This window comes from Marmota marmota, unplaced genomic scaffold, assembly GCF_001458135.2.
Source record: "Marmota marmota marmota unplaced genomic scaffold, marMar, whole genome shotgun sequence".
Classification (NCBI taxonomy): Eukaryota; Metazoa; Chordata; class Mammalia; order Rodentia; family Sciuridae; genus Marmota; species Marmota marmota.
The window spans coordinates 11549276-11570813 of NW_026000093.1; the positions used below are offsets into that span (position 1 = coordinate 11549276).

The window sequence follows — 21538 nt, forward strand, 5'->3', positions numbered from 1 at the left end:
AAAGACATAAAGTTTCAAAGAATCAATTATATTTTGCCAAAATGTAATCCATTACTAATGGCATAATCTACACGAGGAGGCAAATCATTCTCTTGTGATAAAATAAAGGGTATAAAACAACCTAGACCCCTCATAAAACAGTTCAGAGCATTTCTAGGTTTAACTGGATATTGCAAAATTACAACAAGTGTGAAATCTTCCTGAGATGGTGACAACTCAGACTGAAACATGTATAGTCCTTCTGAAGCAGAATGGTCAACAGCACCTCTCAACAGGCAGTCCTAAGTGAAAGCTCTTCTGTCTTCTTGTGCTTAAGCAATCTGGAGAAGCCCTTAGAGTTTTAATTTAGCTTCAGGGAAGTTATCAAAAGCTCATCACTTTGACCTGGTTGCAAAGACTGTCCCTTGTTTAACAGCCTAGCTGCCATTTCAAAACTTGGTGCTTTTGCTGGAGTCCTTATGGGCTCTCTTTCTGATCTCATACTGATCTGTATATCAATACAGATAAAACTACTGCCTGAGAACACACAATACTTTCTAGCCAGCAATGAACCTCTCATGACACACTGTGAGTCTCTCCTTACTTACTGTTCACCACTGTAATACCATAATTTATGCCACTTTCCAGTCCCTTCCATGAAAATGAAAGTTCATGATTTTCTTACATCAGTTAAAGAACTTTCTATACTTCACCCCACCCCACCCCACCCCCCTTTTTTAAGGATTCCTAAGGAAAACCTTGACCCAAAATTATTTGTTCTTGGATCATACTTTAACATTTGAAACTGGAGGTTACTAAGTAGAGTATGCTACTATTAGGGTTCAGAAAATGATACCCCAAAGTGTGGTATTTTGACATGCTGAACTGAAGAAACCATCTCAGACCTAAGATCTCTCTAGCCCCCTCTACCCCCTCTATCTCTTGATCATCCTTGATCCCTGCTCTCTAATGAAGTTCAGGGGAAGCCTTCCTTGAAGTTCCCTTATTTGACCAATGGAAATCCTCTTCCTCCAGAGAATACAATTTTTGCAAAATCTCATTATCCAGGAAAGATTAACCTCAGGAAAGGTTCATCAAACACCATACCTGGAATCCAGAGGACATTTGTCGCAGCCCTTGTATATTCTTTAAGCTCATTCAACTCTCCTAAAAACTCACTTATTACCCCCTCAGATTTGCCTACAAATTCTCATTTCTCTCTCTCCTATGAAGAAGGTACATAAATTTCTGCATATCAGTGGGTTAGTGGGTAATCACCATTCCTTGATGTTCCTGTGCACATTAATATGTCTGTGTGCTTTTTCTCCTGCTATTCCGCCTGTTGTCAGTTCATTTCAGTGAGTGGTGAGAGTGGTGAGGGGAATTCCCTGCACCATCACTAACTTAAGTTTACTTGAAGAATAGAGTCCTCCATGTGAAGTAAATTCAGTACAGATGGCAGAACTATTGCACTTGCTTGAGCTTATTGATTGATGAAAGACCTCAGACTAAATACATGCAAGGCCTACTTTTCTTCTTAAGTATAACTTTGGGATGCTGTAGAAGCAAAAGCTTTTTTTAACTCTGTTGGAACCTCCATCTAGAATTAGACAATTTATATAAAACAATTTTAGATATAGTCCTACTTATAAAGTGGTCACTGTTATAAAGAGTGAGACTCATGAGAAAGAAATAATATGATGTTAAAGAAAACGTTATACCAGATCATTTTGCCAAATAAGCAGCCTTCACTAAAGTTATGATCCTATCTCAATTTTTGAAAGACAAATTCCTGGAGGAATTAAAAAACAATGTTATCAAATACCAACATTTAATTCATGATTATGGAAAGAACAATGAAAAACTGAGTGAGGCTAGAACCACAGTGTGTCAAATTCACAATGAAAAACCTATGCTTCTACATCATGCTAAGTGAAATCAGCCAGACTCAGAAAATCATAGGTTGAACATTTTCTCTCATATGTGGAAGCTGGAGCAAAGTAAAAGAAAGAAGGTGATGGGTGAGAGGGCAGGGATCAGATATCATAGATATATAGGGAAGATCGATGGAGTAGAAGCAAGAGAACATGAGGGAGGGAAGGAGGATGGGAAAGGTGAAGAAACATGGAATAATTTAACAAAATCACGCTATATGCATATATGAATGCACCAAAGGAAATTTCACCTTGGGAGCAATAGGTAGGGGGAATGGGGATTAAAATCAAATTCACTGGATGTATGATTTTTTTCAAAATGAACCCAACTATTATGTATAATTATGATATTTTAATAATAGAAAAAGAAAGAAGAAAGAAAGAGAGGGAGGGAGACAGAGAGGGACGGAGAGAGAGAAAGGAAGAAAAGAAGAAAGAAAAACTAGATAGACACATTATGGTTCTAGCCTTTCTCAGATAATCTCTGCTGGTCTTGGTGGCACCATATGGTTTCAAATGCATGCTAGGCAAATTTCTCTAGGAAATTACTTATCATGGTACAAATAAATTGTTTACATCCTTATGTTAACATGTCTAGAGAAACTTTAAAAAGGCGAGGTCATTTTGAGTCACGTGTCACTCATCAACAGCATCATTCCTAAATTACTATAAAGGTGGAATATGATCAGGAACCAAAGTTTCAAGGGCCTTTTGAACACCATCCTGTGGGAGACCAACCTTACAAGTGACTGAGTCACACTCCCCGGCTGGGTGCTGAGGTGCTCAGTCACAGAAATGTGGCAGAGCTTTCCCCACCCTTCTTGGGTTCTAGGGTCGGTGTCTCCTGCATGGGTGTGTCTTGCTACAGCCCCAGGGTGAAGCTATGCTCACCTGTTCCTTTGTAATATAACCCCTTGCCCTGTTTAGGATAGAATCTTCCATGGAAGTGCCTTGTGTGTGTCCCCTTCTCTTACTGTGTCCTTGGGTGTGGCCTACCCAGGTGTCAGTCAACCTGCTGACAGTGGACATCATGAAGATAGACTCAGCCCCCTGAAACCTGACCCCTTGCCTCATTTAAATAACTTCTCCTCAATAAACGGGGTCAGTGCGTGCTCTCGCCCTCTCCCTTCCTGCGGACCCTTAAGGTCAGAGGAGCCGTCACAGTGACCCCAAAGAAAAAGGTATCTGTGTCTCTTTTGTGGTTATTTTGCGCAACCCAGTTAGCCCAGTTCAACTGGAGTGACCCCTGAGCCTTTTAGTCGTGAGAACAGAAACACAGTACCATCCAATGAATTTATACAGTTCTCATTCTTTGAGGGATGGAATTTGATATGTTTTAGTTATTATGTCTGATATCAGGATGGTTGAAATATCTCCTTGCCCAAAAGCTGTAGTCGTTACAGTGTCTAAATAATTGACTGATTTTATATTTCCAGGCTTGGGAATACAAATTTTACATCAAGAGGCCAATACAAACTTTCACAAGAAGTATCAAAGAACATGCTCTCATACTCAGAAACCATACTGCCCTTACCACCTACATTCTTCTGGAAAGGTGGAAAGAATCAATGATATCTTTGAAATAAAAATTAATAAAACTTTTAGAAATGCTTGAGCTTCCTTAGTCAAAGGCACTCCTACTTGCTCTTATATCAGTATGGTCTACACTCTTTGGGACTCTTGTTTATTTCCTTATGAATTGGTAACGAAGGAGCTATGCATTTCAATTTTTAGCTACATTACTATACACTTCCCTGTATACATGACCATGGCAACATAGTGAAAAGGGCTCATGTATTATACCCATTCCTACTGCCAACATGTTAAGGTTATATTCCCAAAACATCTTAACAGGCTCTTCTTGATATCCAACCAAAAGATTTCATCTATTACAGGATACATGAGGAAAAAAACTGTTTTTGAACCCCAGTGGAAATATTGTTAACAACAGTGAAGTAAAACTCCCTGGGGTAAATCCCATTTCACAACTAAGTGATCTGAATCAACAAAAGTTAGAACCTACTCTAATAGAGAACATCAAACTAAGGATTCTCTGAGACTCTCTGGAAGCAGCTGATTTTCAAAGTAGATAGATGGCTTATGACCTTCAGAGCCTATGATGACCTCAGATAGTACACAGCTTCTGCCCAAGATGTAGGCCAGAGACCCCTTCAATTCATTTTTTTTTTTGCCTAATGATGATCATTCTTCCCACTTTCTATCAATTCCCGATCATCAACCACTCACAATGACAGTTTTTCTCTTTATACCATTTGAGCCCTTAAACTTCTGATTGCTGAATATGCCATGCCTCATCAGATCCCCATAACGAAAATGTTTTTGAGAAATTTTAGTCTCATTAAATGAGATCACAGGGAAATACAGCCAATGGCATCTCCACTGACTTTGCCAGTGTCCCTCTCTCCTAGGAAAAAGAATAGATTTTTTTCAACCTAGAGTTTGGAATCTAGGAACTTTCGAACTTGAATTCAACAACCTTTGTAGGATGAGGAGTCACTTACTTTCCACCGAGATTCCAGTGTGTAACTCAGCTAATGAAAAGCCTTGGTTTCACCTCAAGTCATGAACAACTGCTTTCTTCCTGGATCCACATGTGTTCCTACCATACTACTTCCCTTGTAGCCAGGATGGCATCTTGCAGCTTCCTTCTAAGGTTTCATGCACCTTAGGAACAGTATTTAAAATCTTATCTGCACACAGTTATCTTGATTCTATAGACCATCAAGGAGGGAGAGTTCAACTCTAATGCAAGCTCCAAAACAAGTCTACTCAGACTATTTATAGACATTCCACTGGAGAGAGTTACTGATTCATTGTTTTTGCAAATAATAAAGCAGTTTTGCTAGGCGTGGTGGTATTGGCTGTCATTCTAGTAACTTAGGAGGCTGAGGTTGAAGAATCACAAGCTTGATGCCAGGCAGGGCAACTCAGCGAGACCCTGTCTCAAAAAGAAAAATAAAAAATAAAAATAACTGAGCATGTAGTACAGTGATAAAGTGTTTCTGGGTTCAATCTTCAGAATGAATGAGCAAGCAGTTTCCAACAATAGGAATCATTAACAAAAGACTGTAAGACATGTTGTCACTAATTCTGGCAGAAATTATAAATGATACCACCTCTACTCTAGGTGGAATGCACATCTGTCTCAACTTGTTAGCAACAGTAGTGATGGACAATCACATTGATCTAGATTTCTTATTCACTAATCATGGTGGAATCTGGGCCATTGCCAGTACTTCTTATTGTACTTGGATCAATGAAAGGAGTTAAGCAGAAAAGTCTATATGTTACCTTAAGGAAATAGCTACCTGGGTCTCTAAATCTGGTCCTTAAGTTAAATATGTTCTTTAAGCCTAGACAGGGTAATTGAAGTTCTTGGTTTTGAAGCATCTTAAATAGACGTGTATATGAGACTGTGATAGACATGTGTAGGAAAGTGTGTGTTCGGGGATTGTGTGTGGCACTGGGGATCAAACCCAGGGTTTTGCACATGCTGGGGGCATATTCTACTATTGAGCTACAACCTCAGTCTTTTATTTATTTTTTTTTTTATTTTGAGACAGGGTCTTGCTAAGTTGCCCAGTCTTGCCTCAAACTTGTCATACTCCTGCCTCAGCCTCCCAAGTCACTGGGATTCTAAGCATCCATCACCACACACAACTTAAGTGGACATCAATCATATTTGGATGTTATAGTGATCATGATGCTGGTCCCCTGAATTCTATGTTGCTGCCCCAGACCCACGCAGGCAGCTGAATGAACTTAAGGTCACTCGTTTGAATTTCCAGGGACACCAAAGAAAACACCTTTAAACAAGCTTCAGGATTGCTTCTCCCCTCTTGGCCTCAGGCTCCCCAAATGGGAGAGCCAAAGAAAGTTACCAGAGGCTGGTAAGAGAGAATGAGCATGTTCAGAAGTGAGCTTTTATTGGGGGTATCCTTGTTCTGAGAAAGTTCCATCCAAAAAAGGCCAGAAGGGGCAAGGTTACAAGGGACAGGCCAGTGTAATTCAACCCAAGGGGTGTCACTTACATCTGAAGACATGCCCTCATGTCTGAACCAGGACAACGCCCAGATCACTACAAAATGTAGTGATGGTCAAAGCTTCTTGCTTCAGGATGGAAGACGCAAGTCATTCAGAGTGGCTCCCCACACTGTGTACAATCTTAAATCCTTCCATGTGGCCAAAATGACTGTACAACAAAAAAAATGATTAAAAAGATCTTGTGATATAATTGACTGTGAAGAATAGTTATCAAGTAGTGAAGACCTGGATCACTAGCCTCAGCTTTTGACCAATCTCCTGCAAGGAAGAAAACTATCAAAAGAAGGGACCGTGGGGCAATACACAATACACAGACACTGCATTAGAACACTGGCCCACCACCTCTGCAGCCGCGGGCCCCAAACATTCAGGGAACAGTTAGTATAGGCCAATTCCCTCCTTTCTCCCTGATTTCCAAATTAGACCTAACCAGAGAGAACCAAAATATGCAACCCAACCAATCACATAACATAGTAGGCTCCTAATTAACCTGTTTTCAGATTCTACATGCCAACAAGTTCCAATCAGAACACACTGTAAGTCTCCCATTTGTTTGTTTATTTATTTATATTTTAAAGCTTTCCCACTCCCTTTCTGCATTAGAAGTCTGTGATAAATGCAAGTGACAGTGGCTGATCCCATGCTGCAACACAATGGATAAACAGATGAAATATTCTCTGCTTGCTCACAGGTGAGTGGTTTTCATTTATTTCCACAATGTCAACCTTCAGATGTCTAAAAGTTTGTCATATAAGAGAGAGATAAGAGTTCCTTCGGTGGCTGCAGAGAAGGAGTGGATCTTAGGAGAAAGAAGTGTGTTTATGGATTAATGTAACACCTTTCTAACTCTTACAGTTATTCAGAAGCATATGCTTATATGGTGCAATGTCATGCAGAAGATGATCACCTCATTCCAAGAAATGTTTAAAGTGGAAGCTGAGTGACTGCTTATGGCTGACAATTTAGAAAGTTCCAGAAGCATTGTACTACATGGCTTAATCCAAATTGGTACTTCTTCATACATTTTCATTATAATTCTATGATGAATTGAGGGGATGTCTTACACTGTCAAAAAGAGGAAATTGAATATGTAAAAGAAAAGTGTTTAAATGAGGCAACAATGTATTGGGGGAGCATATTTCTACAAATCAGAAATAAAAGTTCTTTCTCAATTTTAATCTTGGAAGGACAAAGCTCACCACACTGACTTACTAATGAGATGCGTTCTGAGTTTTTCTTCCTTCTGATAAGAAGAAATCATGTGTTTCATTCAGGTCTAGGGCCTCCAGACAAATGGACACTCATTACATTTGAGGACATGTTTAAACACCAAAACCTGTCAACTGTCTCCTTGCCTTTGTACTGTTTCTCTACTAATAAGACAAAATAGTGGAATGGCATTCATGATAATTATGCAATCATTTTCAGACTGCTTAACGTGTAGAGAAGGTAATAAGACAGAAATTTAATTGACTACATTTTGATGATCAGAAAGCACTCCCTGACAGAACTCTCCTTTCACATGTGAATTAAAGAGAGTATTTAAAGAGGCTTCTTGAAGATTCCCTGGCCTCTCCCCACCCCCTCAATCTGTGTATCACCTTTTTTTCCAGTTGAGAATAACTAACACAGTGTGGAAGAAAAGAGAATCTTAAGAGTAAGAAGCTTCTGGAATTCATTTGCTAAGTTCCTCTGAGACTTCAGAGTGCTACAACTGAAACTGTCTCTGCAGCTCCTCTAGCTTGGGAGGTGTCACATGCAGCTGCTAAGATGGCACTGGAATTGGCTCCAACAGTCTTGGAAGAGGTCTCACTGAGAAATCTCTACACCCTCTTTTTTTCCAATATTCATCCTTTGAAAGAAGTTCAATGAGCTCCTACTGATTACTGAGTACTTACCGAGATCTAAAGGGTGAGACAGCTAAAAAGAATCCAGTTTGGTCATGGGAGGATACTAAAAATCCATGTGTAGTTTACAAAAAAACAGAAAACATCAAACACAAATCTAGGTCTCACTAGTTCCATTTCCTTAACAACTTATTAAAGGAAGCAGGTGTCTAGGATTAAATAACCAAGAGAAAGAAACAGAAATGTCCCTACTTAAGGATTTTTGCATAAATTAAAAGAGAGGGAGAAAAACAAATTAAAGCATTTGAGTAAGAGTCTATTCAGAGACTTTTCAAAATCTGATAAATCAAGAGAGGAAATACCAGGAATATTTTTTGTAAACACAGACAATTCAAGAGTATTTGAACACCCATGGTATTGAAGGAGTTACAAATATGCTGTTCTGGAATATTGACTATTCAGAGTTAAAGGCACTTGAAAAACATCAGGTTCAAGATCACCCTGACCTTCATTCTGTTTATTACAAGCAAGAGATGAAATTCTCCTGTGAAGGACTCTTTCCCTCTACTAGAAGAAAAGCCAAATTATTATTATCAAGGACAGGCAGTTTAGACTAGAGGACTCTGTACAGACTTTGCCAAAATAACTTATCCTTTATGCCTCCCCACGTAATTTTGTTGATTCTTCATAACTTACTGTTCTTCGTCCAATTCAGCATGTAAGTAGTGGACATTTCTTGGTTCTTCATTTCTTCATGAGGGCTCCCACACCATAAAAACTGACTTAGATAAATTTGTATGCTTTTCTCCTGTTAATCTTTGTTATGTTGATTTAATTCCCAGGCCCATCCAAAAATAAACAAGCAAAAAAGATAAAACATCTAAAAGGAAAGGAATTAATTTTTTGCCTCCCCTACAATATCAATATCAGAGCCTCTCTTCATTCCATCCTTTATTTTTGTCGGCTTTCCTTCCTTTTCTAGCTGTGGAATTCCTTCCTGGCCCCCTATCTCTCTCTCTTCCTTCTTTCTTTACTGAGAACCTTTTTTTCTAAGTGAATTTTTCTCTAAGATATTCCCTAAATGTCCCCTCAATGCTGTAGACTAAGCAGATAGACTCTTAGACTCTCTTTGGCCATAAGTAGATACAAAAATTCAACACATTAAGGAGAGATTTTGGCCAACTAGAAATTTCTTAGAAGTAACCAGGAATACTTTTTCAACTAAAAATCTCATATAATTCTTAAGATAACAAGGGTAGAAAAGAATAATAAAAAATCAACTTGTAATTTTTAAAAAATTACCACAAGGTGAGTTTTTATAAGCTATAACTGTTACATAATCTGACCAGCCCTATCTCAAAAAAATGAAGAAAAGAAAATGTTTTAAATGCTATCAGAAACACCAAGAAAGTAACAGAAGTTTAAAAAAACAAAAAGCCAGTATTGGTCCTTGGCACTCAGCACTGTTCTTACTCTGGTCTGTGCCTCTCTCTGTGAGAAATACACTGCTTATACCATTTTACTAACTACTTCTCCACATAGGTTTAGATTTAACTAAAGTTCTGGAAGGTAGCAAAGAGGTAAAGCCCTTCATAGTCTCAGTCCCAATAAGGTGGGCTTCAGCAGATGTGAGGTTATTCATTGATTATTTATTCATTTAAATCTCTGCATTCGTCTGGAGTAATCATTATATTTTTACTGCAGAGGATTTATGACATGCAAAGCTGCTTCCTGCTGTTTCTTAACTTCTGAGTGGCAACAGCCAACAGCTGACTCAGAACCACAGCTGCAGTAAACATCTGAAAGTTACGGGTGTCTCCACTGGCTTAGACCTTCCAACCCAAGCATATAATACCTTGAATTAAATCCTTTTCTATTTTAATTAATTAGAATAGTTTCAATTTTCTGAATGAAACTTGTCTGATAAAGGAATTGTCAAGTGTGATCCTGACCATTAAGTCAGGTGACAGTTGTTAGCGGATACATGAGTTAAAAGTGGAGAAGCCAGAGCTGGTGACAAAGAACTTTTCAGGGGTATGAAAGAAGGTGAAAAGGCATAGGGATGAGAAAGTATGTTGCACTTTGGGGAATATTATACAGCTGACCAGAGGGAACATGAGATGTAGAAGAACAGCAGAATGTGATGTTAGAAAGAGTTTGGTCTCAAAATAGGAATAATGTGATTTTTTTTTCTATTTTTGATACCAGGGATTAAATCCAGGGGTTCTCAACCACTGAGCCCCATCACATCCTCACAACCTCAGTCTTTTTTCTTTTTTTTTTTTTTTTGAGACAGGGTCTCACTAAGGTGTTTAGGACCTCACTAAATTTCTGAGGCTGTCTTTGAACTCACTATCCTCCTGCCTCAGGCTTTGAGCTGCTGGGATTTCAGGTATGTGCCACTGCATTCAGATAATATGATCAATTCTGTTTTAGAAAAATAACTGCAGGGGTTTTTTTTAAATTTAAAACCAATATGCCAAATAAACAACTTTCTAAATTCATTAAAAAGGTTCTTGAAATATTTTTTGAACAAAGTCAGCATTATGAATAATGTAACCTCTATAAAATATTCATTCCTGAAGTAAATGTATTGAGTTGATGTATTCAAAGAATGAGTGTTTAAATATAATACTTATTACTATAAATGACTTCTTCATTAGTGTATTATTACATAATGTACAATGATGCAGTCATCAAAGTATCACAAACCTATTTAATACAGTCAACATTTGCAACATACTATAGAACTGCACCACCCCATTCATTGGCTACTAGCCATATGTTGTTACTGAGTACTTGAAACATGGCTAGTCCAAACTGAGATCTGCTGAAAAAGTAAAATACACATGGGAATTCAAAGATTTATATCAAGAAAAGAAATACAAAATATCATATTTACAACTTTTATATTGACTACACATTGAAATAATAATATTATGGATCTACTGGTTTAAATAAAATGTATCATTAAAATGAATTTAACCCATTTCTCTTTTTAAAATATGATTACTACAAAATTTAAAATTACTATATTACTGCAATTTATGGATCGTTATATTTCTATTAGCTAGAGTGTTATTCTAGAACACATATTCCACAAACATATTAATAAAAGTTATATTTTTTTAAAAAAAACTATCCTATTCTATAGCTTAGTCCAACTAAACAATGAACGGTGGCACACACCTATAATCCCAGGAGCTCAGGAGGCTTATGAGTTCAAAGCCAGCCTCAGCAACTGTGAGGCACTAAGCAATTCAGTGAGACCCCCGTCTCTAAATAAAATACAAAACAGGGCTAGGGATGTGGCTCAGTGGTCCAGTGCCTCTGAGTTCAATCACTGGTACTAACAACAGAACATATTTGTTGACTATATCCAACAATAATTTTCATGAGATAAATACAAACAGCTTACCGACTCTATTAAAAAGAATACTTAATTACTTTCTACTCTCCTATCTGGCTTAATTTTTTTCCTAAAGCCCTTATCACTAAGTAAATCTATGAATGCACACACACACATACTTAAACACAAACCACATGTATATATTAAACACACACACACACACACACACAATTATTTATTTATTTCAAAAATTTATTTCTTTTCTGACACCTCAGAATAGGAACTTGATCTTTTTCACTGACTATTGTAATCTCAATGTCTCAGTGTATCTAGCACAGAGTAAACATTTTCTGATATTTGTTGTCTTTAAGACTTTATATAACAAGGTAATTAATTACTCACTTAGTAAGTGATCTTTACATGGAATTTACTTCTTGGAAAAAAGAAGTTTTTTGAAGAAATATTTTCATTGCACTTACCTATAGACATTAGAAAAATAACAATTGGGAACAGAGATGTGGGGTGGGGCGGGAAGTATCAATAGTTCATGTGTAATCTTTGAGGACCTGGAAGATAGGGGACCAAGAGGAAGAAATGTGTTGGAAGGCCATTTCGGCAGAAGATTCGGTAGGATATAGTGAAAGACTGAATGTGAAATCTAAGCAGGTTTCTTCACATTATCACTTTTAGGAAATACAGGAAAGTATAATACCTTTGGTTTCACACATGCTGTGTTCAAGACACCCATATGGATGTCTGGTAGACAGAGGGACGAGTTTGCAGCCTGGGAAGAAGTTTGCAATGCAGTTAGAGACCATCTGGCTGAGAAAAGCTGATACAATCATCATCCCAGTAGCTAAGCTCCAGCAATGACACTTCTCGTGTCTAACTTTCAAGTGAAGTGAGCGTATTATGTGAATATTACATTTAAAACTTTTAAAGAAGAGAGGGCTACATTTTGTTCCTTTCACAACAGAAAGGCCAAAGCAGTCACGGAAAGGTAGCTTATAAAATCGTGATGTGTCTTCTGCATCACAGTAACAGTACTGAGAAAAATGAACTAATTTATGAGGAAAGAACATTTTATCTTTATACAACGGCAAATAACCAAGAAGTAATCAAGCAAAGAAGGGTTTTGATTTCATTTAAGAAAATAACAGCTGCCTAGATGAAATAATCCTAGGACTTTCATTTCATTCAAGTGTAATCCATGAAATAATTTACAGCTGTTTGAACTAGACAGTGTAGAAGATGAGTGAATTTTCACATCTGTTTCAAGGAACTTTATAACAAAAATTAAAAGCTTTCCAAACTTAAGTCCCTTCACAGTGATTCATGGATGGGTTACACAAGAATTATACAGCAGTTTTTCCTTGCATTGCTATTGGTTTGTTGATTTACATCGATAAAGCTGATTAGGTCAAATGTTTTAAGCAGATGTTATATATTCAGGGTGAATTATTAAAAATAAAATGTTAAGAAAACATCAGAAATTAGACAAGTTTAAAAAAATGTATATAAAATGTTTCTGTTAAGTGAGGCAGCGATATTTCCTAAAAACAGGGAAAGAAAGAAAGGAGAATAAAACATTCTTTATGTTCTGGGACGTGCTGTGGTTGAAAGATGGTAGAAAGATGTTAAGTCCTTGCTTCAAGTGTTTACTCTATTTTTAGAATTACACCTCAAATACAAATTTAGCATTTTTTCTTAGTACATCAGAAGACCCACAACTTCAAGTTCATAAATAATAAAGTTTATAAATAATAATCAAGTTCATAAATGATAAAAACAAAGTATCAGATACCAGAAATTACAGTCTTTAACTCTTTAGATTAATGTTAGGTTAAAAAAACATTAAGTTAGAATTTCATTTGGAAAAGAAGTCACAGAATTTAGGTTGAACTTTAACATTTTAATAACATAAGAGAGAGTAGGTCACAGAATATTTACTTTTCTTGACCACATGAGACCAATAAATAAAGGGATTTGATCAGTAAGTTAGGGAAAACATTCATATCACTTTAAATTTACATATATTCTATGTCTCCATTGTTAACTGCAAAGAACAAGAGAATTCCTAAGATCTTCTTTGCTGGCTACCAGTCCCTGTATAGTTTCTTTGACTGTAACCATCAATAGACAAACATATGACCACCAAACCTTTGTCAAAATTTATAGACTAGAATTTGTTTGCTTAGATTGCAAGTCAATCTCAAGATTTATGCTAATTGAACACATCATTATATAAATCATGAAGGTTCTTCTGTTAGCCAGAAAAATGAAGACATCTGGGAGTGCTTTTCTTCTTCCAGACTGGAAGAAAATACTGGTTCTTCTAGCACTTTCAAATCCAAACACGACTAACAGCCTGGTTTCTACATCAGAGTGTAACTTTATTTTTCTTAACTTTCACTCACCACAAATTCAAAGAGTTTATACTGTATCCACCGGAAGATTTGACTTGTATTTCCTGAAATTTTTTGTCACTTTCTGAAGTTTTAACATGCAGACATTAGAGAACGTGAACAATACTCTTTCACAAAAATAATTGAGATTCTGGGTGGGTGGGCCCTTGTCCAGGTAAGGTTATATAAGCAAGCTGGCCTGGAATAGCTGAAGGCCCAGTTCTGGCCCTAACCAAAGTGATGACATGTGGTGATCAATACAGAAATCTAGAGACAATCTCAGAGGAGTATGTCAGGGACCAGATTTGGGGATGGTCTCACAGGCCACAGGGAAGAGAAGCAGAGGTGTTCAGTGACTAGAGAACACAGTGAGGAACATCAGGAAAAATTCAGAATCCAGATGTGAGAAAGTCAAGGCTGGGGTTTTAAGTGTCCTGAGGAGAGTTTGGTGAAATTAAAAGATGATGATTAGATAGGGAGCAATTTTTATATGATAAAAGGTAAAAATGGGTACTTTTTTAAAAATATGGAACCATTGCCAAATCTTATAAAAAATATCATCATTATAATTATCATTTTAAGTATGTTTCCCAATTTTAGTTCCCCTATGTTACGACTCTGGCAAAAGGACTCATATGATGATTATTTCTCAATAGTTAAGTCACTGTTTTTGAGAAAGCACAAATCATCCCAATGGTGTGGTTTTAGAATGATTACCAGCCCTATGAGCATCATTTTAGCCATTACAGGGGACATATAAAATTTTTATTCATTCTTTTTATTTCTAAATTGATTGTTGAATCATATATCTTATTAATTTCCACAGGCTCCATGTTAAAAAAAAAAAGTCCTACGTTGAAACATCTCTATTAATTTGTTGATTGCTGATAAACACTGACCATGAACTTAATAACAGAAACTGGGGCCACATTTAATGACATTTTGATCCTGACTACATATATTAATTAAGCTTATTTTGATGAGTTTTATGCTATAAAAATTAGTCCTTTGGAGAGATTTATAATAAATTTAATACATTAATTGCTTCCTTCCCAATCCTAGCTAAATTTTCTGTGTCCATGCTCTAAACTTATCTTTAGTAGAGTTGACTCTAAAGTCAGTTAATTTCAAATATATGACATAAATAATAAAATTAAACTGACATGATGTTAAATTCAAGATTTAGTGTTAATGTATTTTTTCTTGGATTTCAAGAGCAGTAAGGCTTGAATGGCTAACATCTTCCACTCCACCCCCCACCCACTGCTCTCTTGATTTCAATCTTTTTTTTTTTTTGGTGGGGGGTGGTAAAGGGGATCGAACCTGCGGACAATTAACCACTGAGCCTCATCCCCAGCCCTTTTTGTAATTTATTTAGAGACAGGGCCTCACTGAATTGCTTAGCACCTCACTTTTGCTGAGGCTGGCTTTGAATTCTCAATCCCCCTGCCTCATCCTCCTGCCTCATCCTCCCGAGCCACTAGGATTACAGACAAGTGCCACTATAACCCACGATTTCGATCTTTATACTTTTTTAATCCCTGCTTTAATATGTTACTCTTTCTTCATGAAATCCTAATTCTATAGACTTCTTTTGCTTTGCTGTCCTGTTTTATTTTCTTTGTACTTTGTTACCTTCCCTCGATTTCCTCTCAACATGAATTTTTAAATAAGCCTTTCTTATGAAAAATTATTCTTATGAACTAATATTTTGCAAAGATATAGCTGAACTTTGTGCTACTGATATTGAGATTTTCAATCCCTCATGCAAGAGTTTCAATGAGGCACATTTTTACTAACAAAGTGTACACAAAAAGTGAAAAAGAAAAGTGTATCATTACATGCTTCACCTTTGTTGGGATTGTAAGTTCAAGATAGTTAACCTAAAAATGACATAAAGTATCATAGCTCTATTATTTCCTCTCCCTTTCAAACTCCTGATTTGTTTCTGTCTTATGCTCAGACCTTTTAGGACAAATAAGAAAGAAATCAAGTTTGGAGAAAAATTGAAAAAGAAGATCATGACTTGCTATAGACTAAAGTTGCTGCTGCTGTATTTCAGCAGTGGTTGCCAGCTCATTCTCCCTTGTGGTGTGCCACAGGCAAGAAGCAGGCACATGACATACCTTTCCCATCACTGAGATGCAAGCCACACGCCACAAGATGTTGCCACCCTGTCTGACACATTGTAAAGCCATTTTCCATTCTATGCTGCTTTCTTGGAATTCACATGCTATTCTCATCCCTTAAACTTCAAGCCATGAAATATTGCCACCCCAAATAAAACTTTACAATACATTTCCAATTTCATTCCATTTCCTTGCACAGTTGTCACTATGGAACCTTTCTTAATAACATATCATGTGGCATGATATCACCTCAGGACCTCACCCCACTTCCTACATTACATGCATTTATTTTTTTTTAGTTTCTTAAAAATGTAATGTGGTGATTAAAAATGCATAAAAACATAAATACATACTGATTGGCTGTATTACATACTGTCTTTATATAGTAGTCCTATCCTTTTTCTGTACCAAATCAAGATTGTTCATATTCTCAGGTCTCTGCACTTACTCTGTCCTCAACCTGAAAAGCTTTCCTGTAGAAATTCCATTCTGTGGTCTATACCTTCTTTCAAGTCTCTGCTCAAATAATGCCTCTAAGAGGAGATGTTCTTGGCTATTCTAAGAGAGCATCCTTCACCACTCATATTTCTTTTGTTGTTCTTTATCTCTATAACATGTATTATCTCCTGGATTACATTACATACTTATTGTTCATCAATTGTATGCTTCACTAATAAGTTCCTAGGAGGGCAGGAACTGTTTCACTTTCACCGTCATATTCCTATTTTCTAGAACTATCCCTGGAACATAGATGGTATTTAGTTGCATGCTAAATGAACGAGTGAATAAATCATACAACACCATTATATACATATCACTTTTGTTTCCATTTTATAGATAAGGTGTGTTGTAGATAAGGTCTCTTAGAAAGTCTACAGGATTCCCCCCCCCCATATAAGTATTAACTGTAGGAGAGAAGCTTGACTTGTCTGACTTTGAACTTGAGGGTCCACTTTTAGATATATACACAAACATCTTCAACACAGATATTTTCAAACCAGTCATTACATAAGTTAGCATACTCCTATATGCCTTTTGTGTTTGCATGAACTTTCCTTTAATTAACTCCATGTGTAAGATACCACTCTCCAATGCCAAAATATTAGAAGAAAGCTATTATTTACTGAGTGTCAATGATGTTTTAATCAAGTGATGAAACAGCCTGATAGGAACTTGGGTTCACGGTCCAACAGCCCTTGAGGGGTGAATTCTGCCAACAACTCCTTCCCCACTGAAGCTTCAGAAGAGATTGTACCAGCATTGGCTGACATCTGATCACAACCTTGTGAAGCAGAGGACTCAGATAAGCTGGGCCTAGATTCTTGATCCACAGAAACTGAGATAATAAATGTGTATTGCTTTAAGCTGCTAAGTATATGGTAATTTGTCACACAGCTTTAAACAACAAATGCAATATTGAAGCAATTTTTCTTCAAATTACCTAGGAAAAAAAATTCTTAGTGAATTCTTAAAGAATCATTTTAATGAGTAGTTTTCAATTGAATAACCCAAGCTAAAGCCAAGTTGAGATTTATCAATATACAAAAAGAAAAACAATTAAAATTCCAGATGATCTTATTTTCTGACATTTGACATTCAAATTACTCTTTATTTTCCCTAGATTGAAAATATCAAGCAAAATTGTAAATTAAAGATTAGTCAGTACAAAAGAGTTAATGTTTGGCTAAATTTATGATATAGCAAATCTGTCCATGCAGTATTTTATAGCGTTTATAATTTTGCTTCTTTTAAATTACTTATAAAGGTTTATGAAAGCTAAATTTTTCCTTTTGTGTTGTCGTGTTGATTACAGCTATGGTTTATTTGATGCTGTTCTTAAATTCAGACCACAGTTATAACGTCATTTGGGTAGGAAAAAATATGATTTACTTTATAAGCCTCAGATCCAATATGTGGTTTTTGCAAACACATTCTTACAAAAAGTGGAATCATCTTGTTGAAGTTTTCATGGAAGACACACACACACACACACACACACACAACCAAAGCACCCCATGGCCTACTTTGCACTCCCGCCCTGCAATTCCAGCTCAGCATCTCCAGATGGACCGTATCCATAGCTTGGATAAAGTCACGTCATTTCTTCGGGGATTCATCTTCAGGAACTTCTGCAATTATAAAGTGTACTTTTTTTCAGATGAAGCATATTGAATCTGTCTCCGTATCCAATATCAATTCATTGGTGTTTCCTACATCCAGACACATTTATATATTTCTAACTCTATAGATCACTATTTCCTAACACAAACTCCTCCCTAGGAGGCTTGATTTATTCATAGTCTCGAAAATAATGGCAGAGTGCCCCAAAACTACTACAGTTAGGATGATCTCACTTTCTTCTCCAGCTTCCATCCTATCAATTCAAAAACCTCAAGAAACTAAACTAATACCAACAGTAATAATAACGTTTAACATTTGTCATTTTCAGGTATTCTATTTTCCCTGGACTGGAGCTTTTTCTTCCAAGTCTCTAGACTTAGGGAAAAGTCCTGATCTACCTGGACCTGGTCAGGAGTCCAGTGATCCATCTCTATCACTGATTCACCTGACTTCCAGGCTCAGATCCTCTGAGTTCCATCCACAACCTCCTCCTAGACCAGACCTGGGCTTACATAACAGGTCCTCTGCTGTAAGGTCGCTTTGTCCCTCGCTAGGGTGGTCCCACTAGTCTTGATTCCCTGTTGTGCTTCATGTCTCTCACAGGGCAATCAGGAGCTGCTGGGTCCCCTCCATGTCACACGGGAGGTGGGGGAGTATTACAAGTGCTCTTGAGGCCTATCTCCTGATCCCCTCCTTGCCACTCCTATCTGCGCCAACACTCTGTAATGCAGGATGGAAATCCAGGGTCCAAGAAGTTGTATTTTACATCAACCAATCTGAGGTTTTTCAGTAAAACTTCCTCTTTACTCCTAATCCATCTGGATATTTCTGTATCCCACAAAATCAGAGTTTCTACCCTAAGGGGTAAACAAGGACTTTCATCTCTGACCTAACTTGTCTTTTTACCCTTTTACCACTACCCAGGCCTGCAAGGGCTTTTCTCACGCACTGTTAGCTACTGATTACATACATCCCTGCTTTTCTCTGTGGCTAGATCTATGATTAAACCTCCAAGGAGCTGTGTTTTAGAAAGGCAGAGGGGGAGCTTTTGGAATTTAGAAAATACCTTTCTCCATCCACAGGTCTTGCTTTAAGATAACTACATCCCCTTGTCCTGAAAGAAGTTAGCTTTGGAACATGAAGCTGATCAGTATCCAACCTCTTTATTTTAGGGGGAACCTTCCCTTCACAGAGATGATAGCTTCACTAGGGTCAAAGGCAAGAGGAAAACATAGCATAAAATTTAAAATATAAATACATTGGTTCAGACTGGATATGGTAGTGCACACTTGTCATCTCAGTTGCTCAGGAGGCTGAGGCAGGAGGATGACAAATTTGAGGCCAGACTCAGCAACTAAGCAAGGCACTAAGCAACTTAGCAATACCCTGCGTCAAAATAAACAGGGCTGGGGTGGTGGCTGAGTGGTTAAGTGCTTTGGAGTTCAATTTCTGGTACCAAAAAATCATAAATAAATACACATTGGCTGACAGTAATATAGTATCCATATTGCTTGTGACAAACTAGTTGCCTATAAGCTGTGTTTTCTGTAGCCTGCAAGTCCTTGCTCAGACTTTCCCTCCCCCCACTAAGCCCTCTCTTGATTTCTCCACCAATAAAAACCCAAACTCTCCTTCCAAGTTCAACTCAAACATCAAAGACTTTCTCATCACCCTCGCTCTGAGTGATTATTTCTTTCCATTGAACTCAACAAAATGCTACCAATCATATTTAAAATTTAAGACTACATTGCTTTGCATCAGTAGCTAATTTTAAAATTTTGTCTATTTATTCATTGACTCATACATCTTATACTGAGATGCCACATATGTGTGGATCATCTTTTGTCTCTTTACCACATGTCCCTTCAACTCCCATAAGTTTCACAAAAGCTTTCAAGCTGTGGGCTGATTTTATAGTCCTTACTTTCATCTATACTTGGAACTTCTAAATAACTTATTAGATGCTCATACTGCAGTAAAGACAGGTAAATAACTATATCTTTTTATAGTTTTCTTTTTTTGGTCCTGGGGATTAAACCCCAGGGCACTTTACCACTGAGTCATATTCCCAGCCCTTTATATTTTTTATTTTGAGACAGGGTCTTGCCAAGTTGCCTAGACCGACCCCAAACTTTCAATTCTTCTGCCACAGCTTCCTAAATCCCTGGGATTACAGGCATGCACCACCATGCCCGAGTGACAAATAACTATATCTTAACAAAGAAATGGAAAAAAATGAAGGGGAAAATCTACTGAATAAACAGACTTTATCTCTATATTGGAATTTCGGGCTTTAGATACTTATACCAGTGGTACAATTTTGATCATAACTCCTGCCATTTTATTTAGAGAGAGCACACACATGAGTTTAAGCATCTCTCACAATTATTTCATGAAAATCAACCTTTATTTGAGACATTAAAGATGACAAGATCACAATAACCTGTGAAGACTGATTTTTAGATTGGTATAAAAGAACCGTGGTTTAAATATGATAACATAGAAAAAGAAAGTAAAAATAAAAGCAATCATGAAAGTGTCCTTCTTAGGAAAAATTCAAACCATAGTTGAGTTCCTCAACTCTACAACTGTCACCTCTTATATCTTTGAGTTTAATTCCAACACTGTATATCATTCCTACTCTCCTTTAAACTCACTGAAACCTACCCATTTCAAAGACTGTTATCTTAGAAATGGTTTGGAGTTCATTTATAATGAGTTGGCTACATGCTTTCAAGTATACTGCATCTTTCTGGAAGATAAATAAATATTTTCAATTTTCCCATTTGAGAAAAGATTGCAAAACCACCAATACTCAATATTGGTAAAGTATTAAATTGGTACTAGAAACTGAGGCAATTGCAGGCTGATGAATGCTTTATGACAGCTAGGTTGCCAATTCATATACAGCTAGTAATTTAGTTTTTTCTAAACATGGGTGTTTGATCCTGGATATTGATTTATTAATTCACATAAATCTGTCATACTTATAGCAGGAACCATATTAGCAAAAGGTTCAGAGACAGCCAGGCACATAATCAAAGCCACTCAGGAGGCTGAGGCAGGAGGATCACAAGTTCAAGGCCAGCCTCAGCAACTGGGCAAGGCCCTTAGCAACTTAGTAAGAACATGTCTTAAAAAAAAAAAAAGACTGGGGATGTGGCTCAGTGGTAAATCACTCCTGGGTTCAATCTCCCATACCAAAAAAAAAAAAAAAAAAAAAAAAAGTTCAGAGACCCAGAGAGACACAAAGAAAGAAATTAGTAGAAGTAATAAGACAAGGCAAGAATCACATACTTATTGACTTATGCATCAGTGTTCCTTCCTAATTCCTAAGCCCCTGAAATCAGTAGCCATCTCAGTTTTTACTTTATGTGTCCAGAACTACATATTGTTCTTGGCATATAGTAAACATTAAAAAGTGTCATCTGAATATATAAATAAATATAAAAGGTCCTTATGGGAAACAGAGTTGACTGAGCAAAATGATATTTATCCATAAAAGGTCTTGATGGCAATAGGGACCAAAACAGTTGGACAAGCCAAAGAGATCTGTGGAGCCAGGGCATGGCTACCCCATGTGTTCAGAACACTGGAGAGCTGGGACAGTTGATGGCTAAGGCATCACTTCTGGATTCAAATTCTGAGTCTACATCTGACTCACTATGTGATTTGGGGCAAGTTGTTTTAACATCTCAGAGCCTTAGAT

At 37.1% G+C, this 21538-nt stretch overlaps 1 protein-coding gene across 11 annotated transcripts in view; it reads right to left on the minus strand.

Annotated features, from left to right (window-relative positions):
• The window catches only part of CUNH8orf34 (chromosome unknown C8orf34 homolog), a 418284-nt gene that overhangs the window by 138808 nt on the left and 257938 nt on the right, over nt 1-21538 (minus strand). The gene's annotated exons all lie outside the window — the stretch shown is intronic.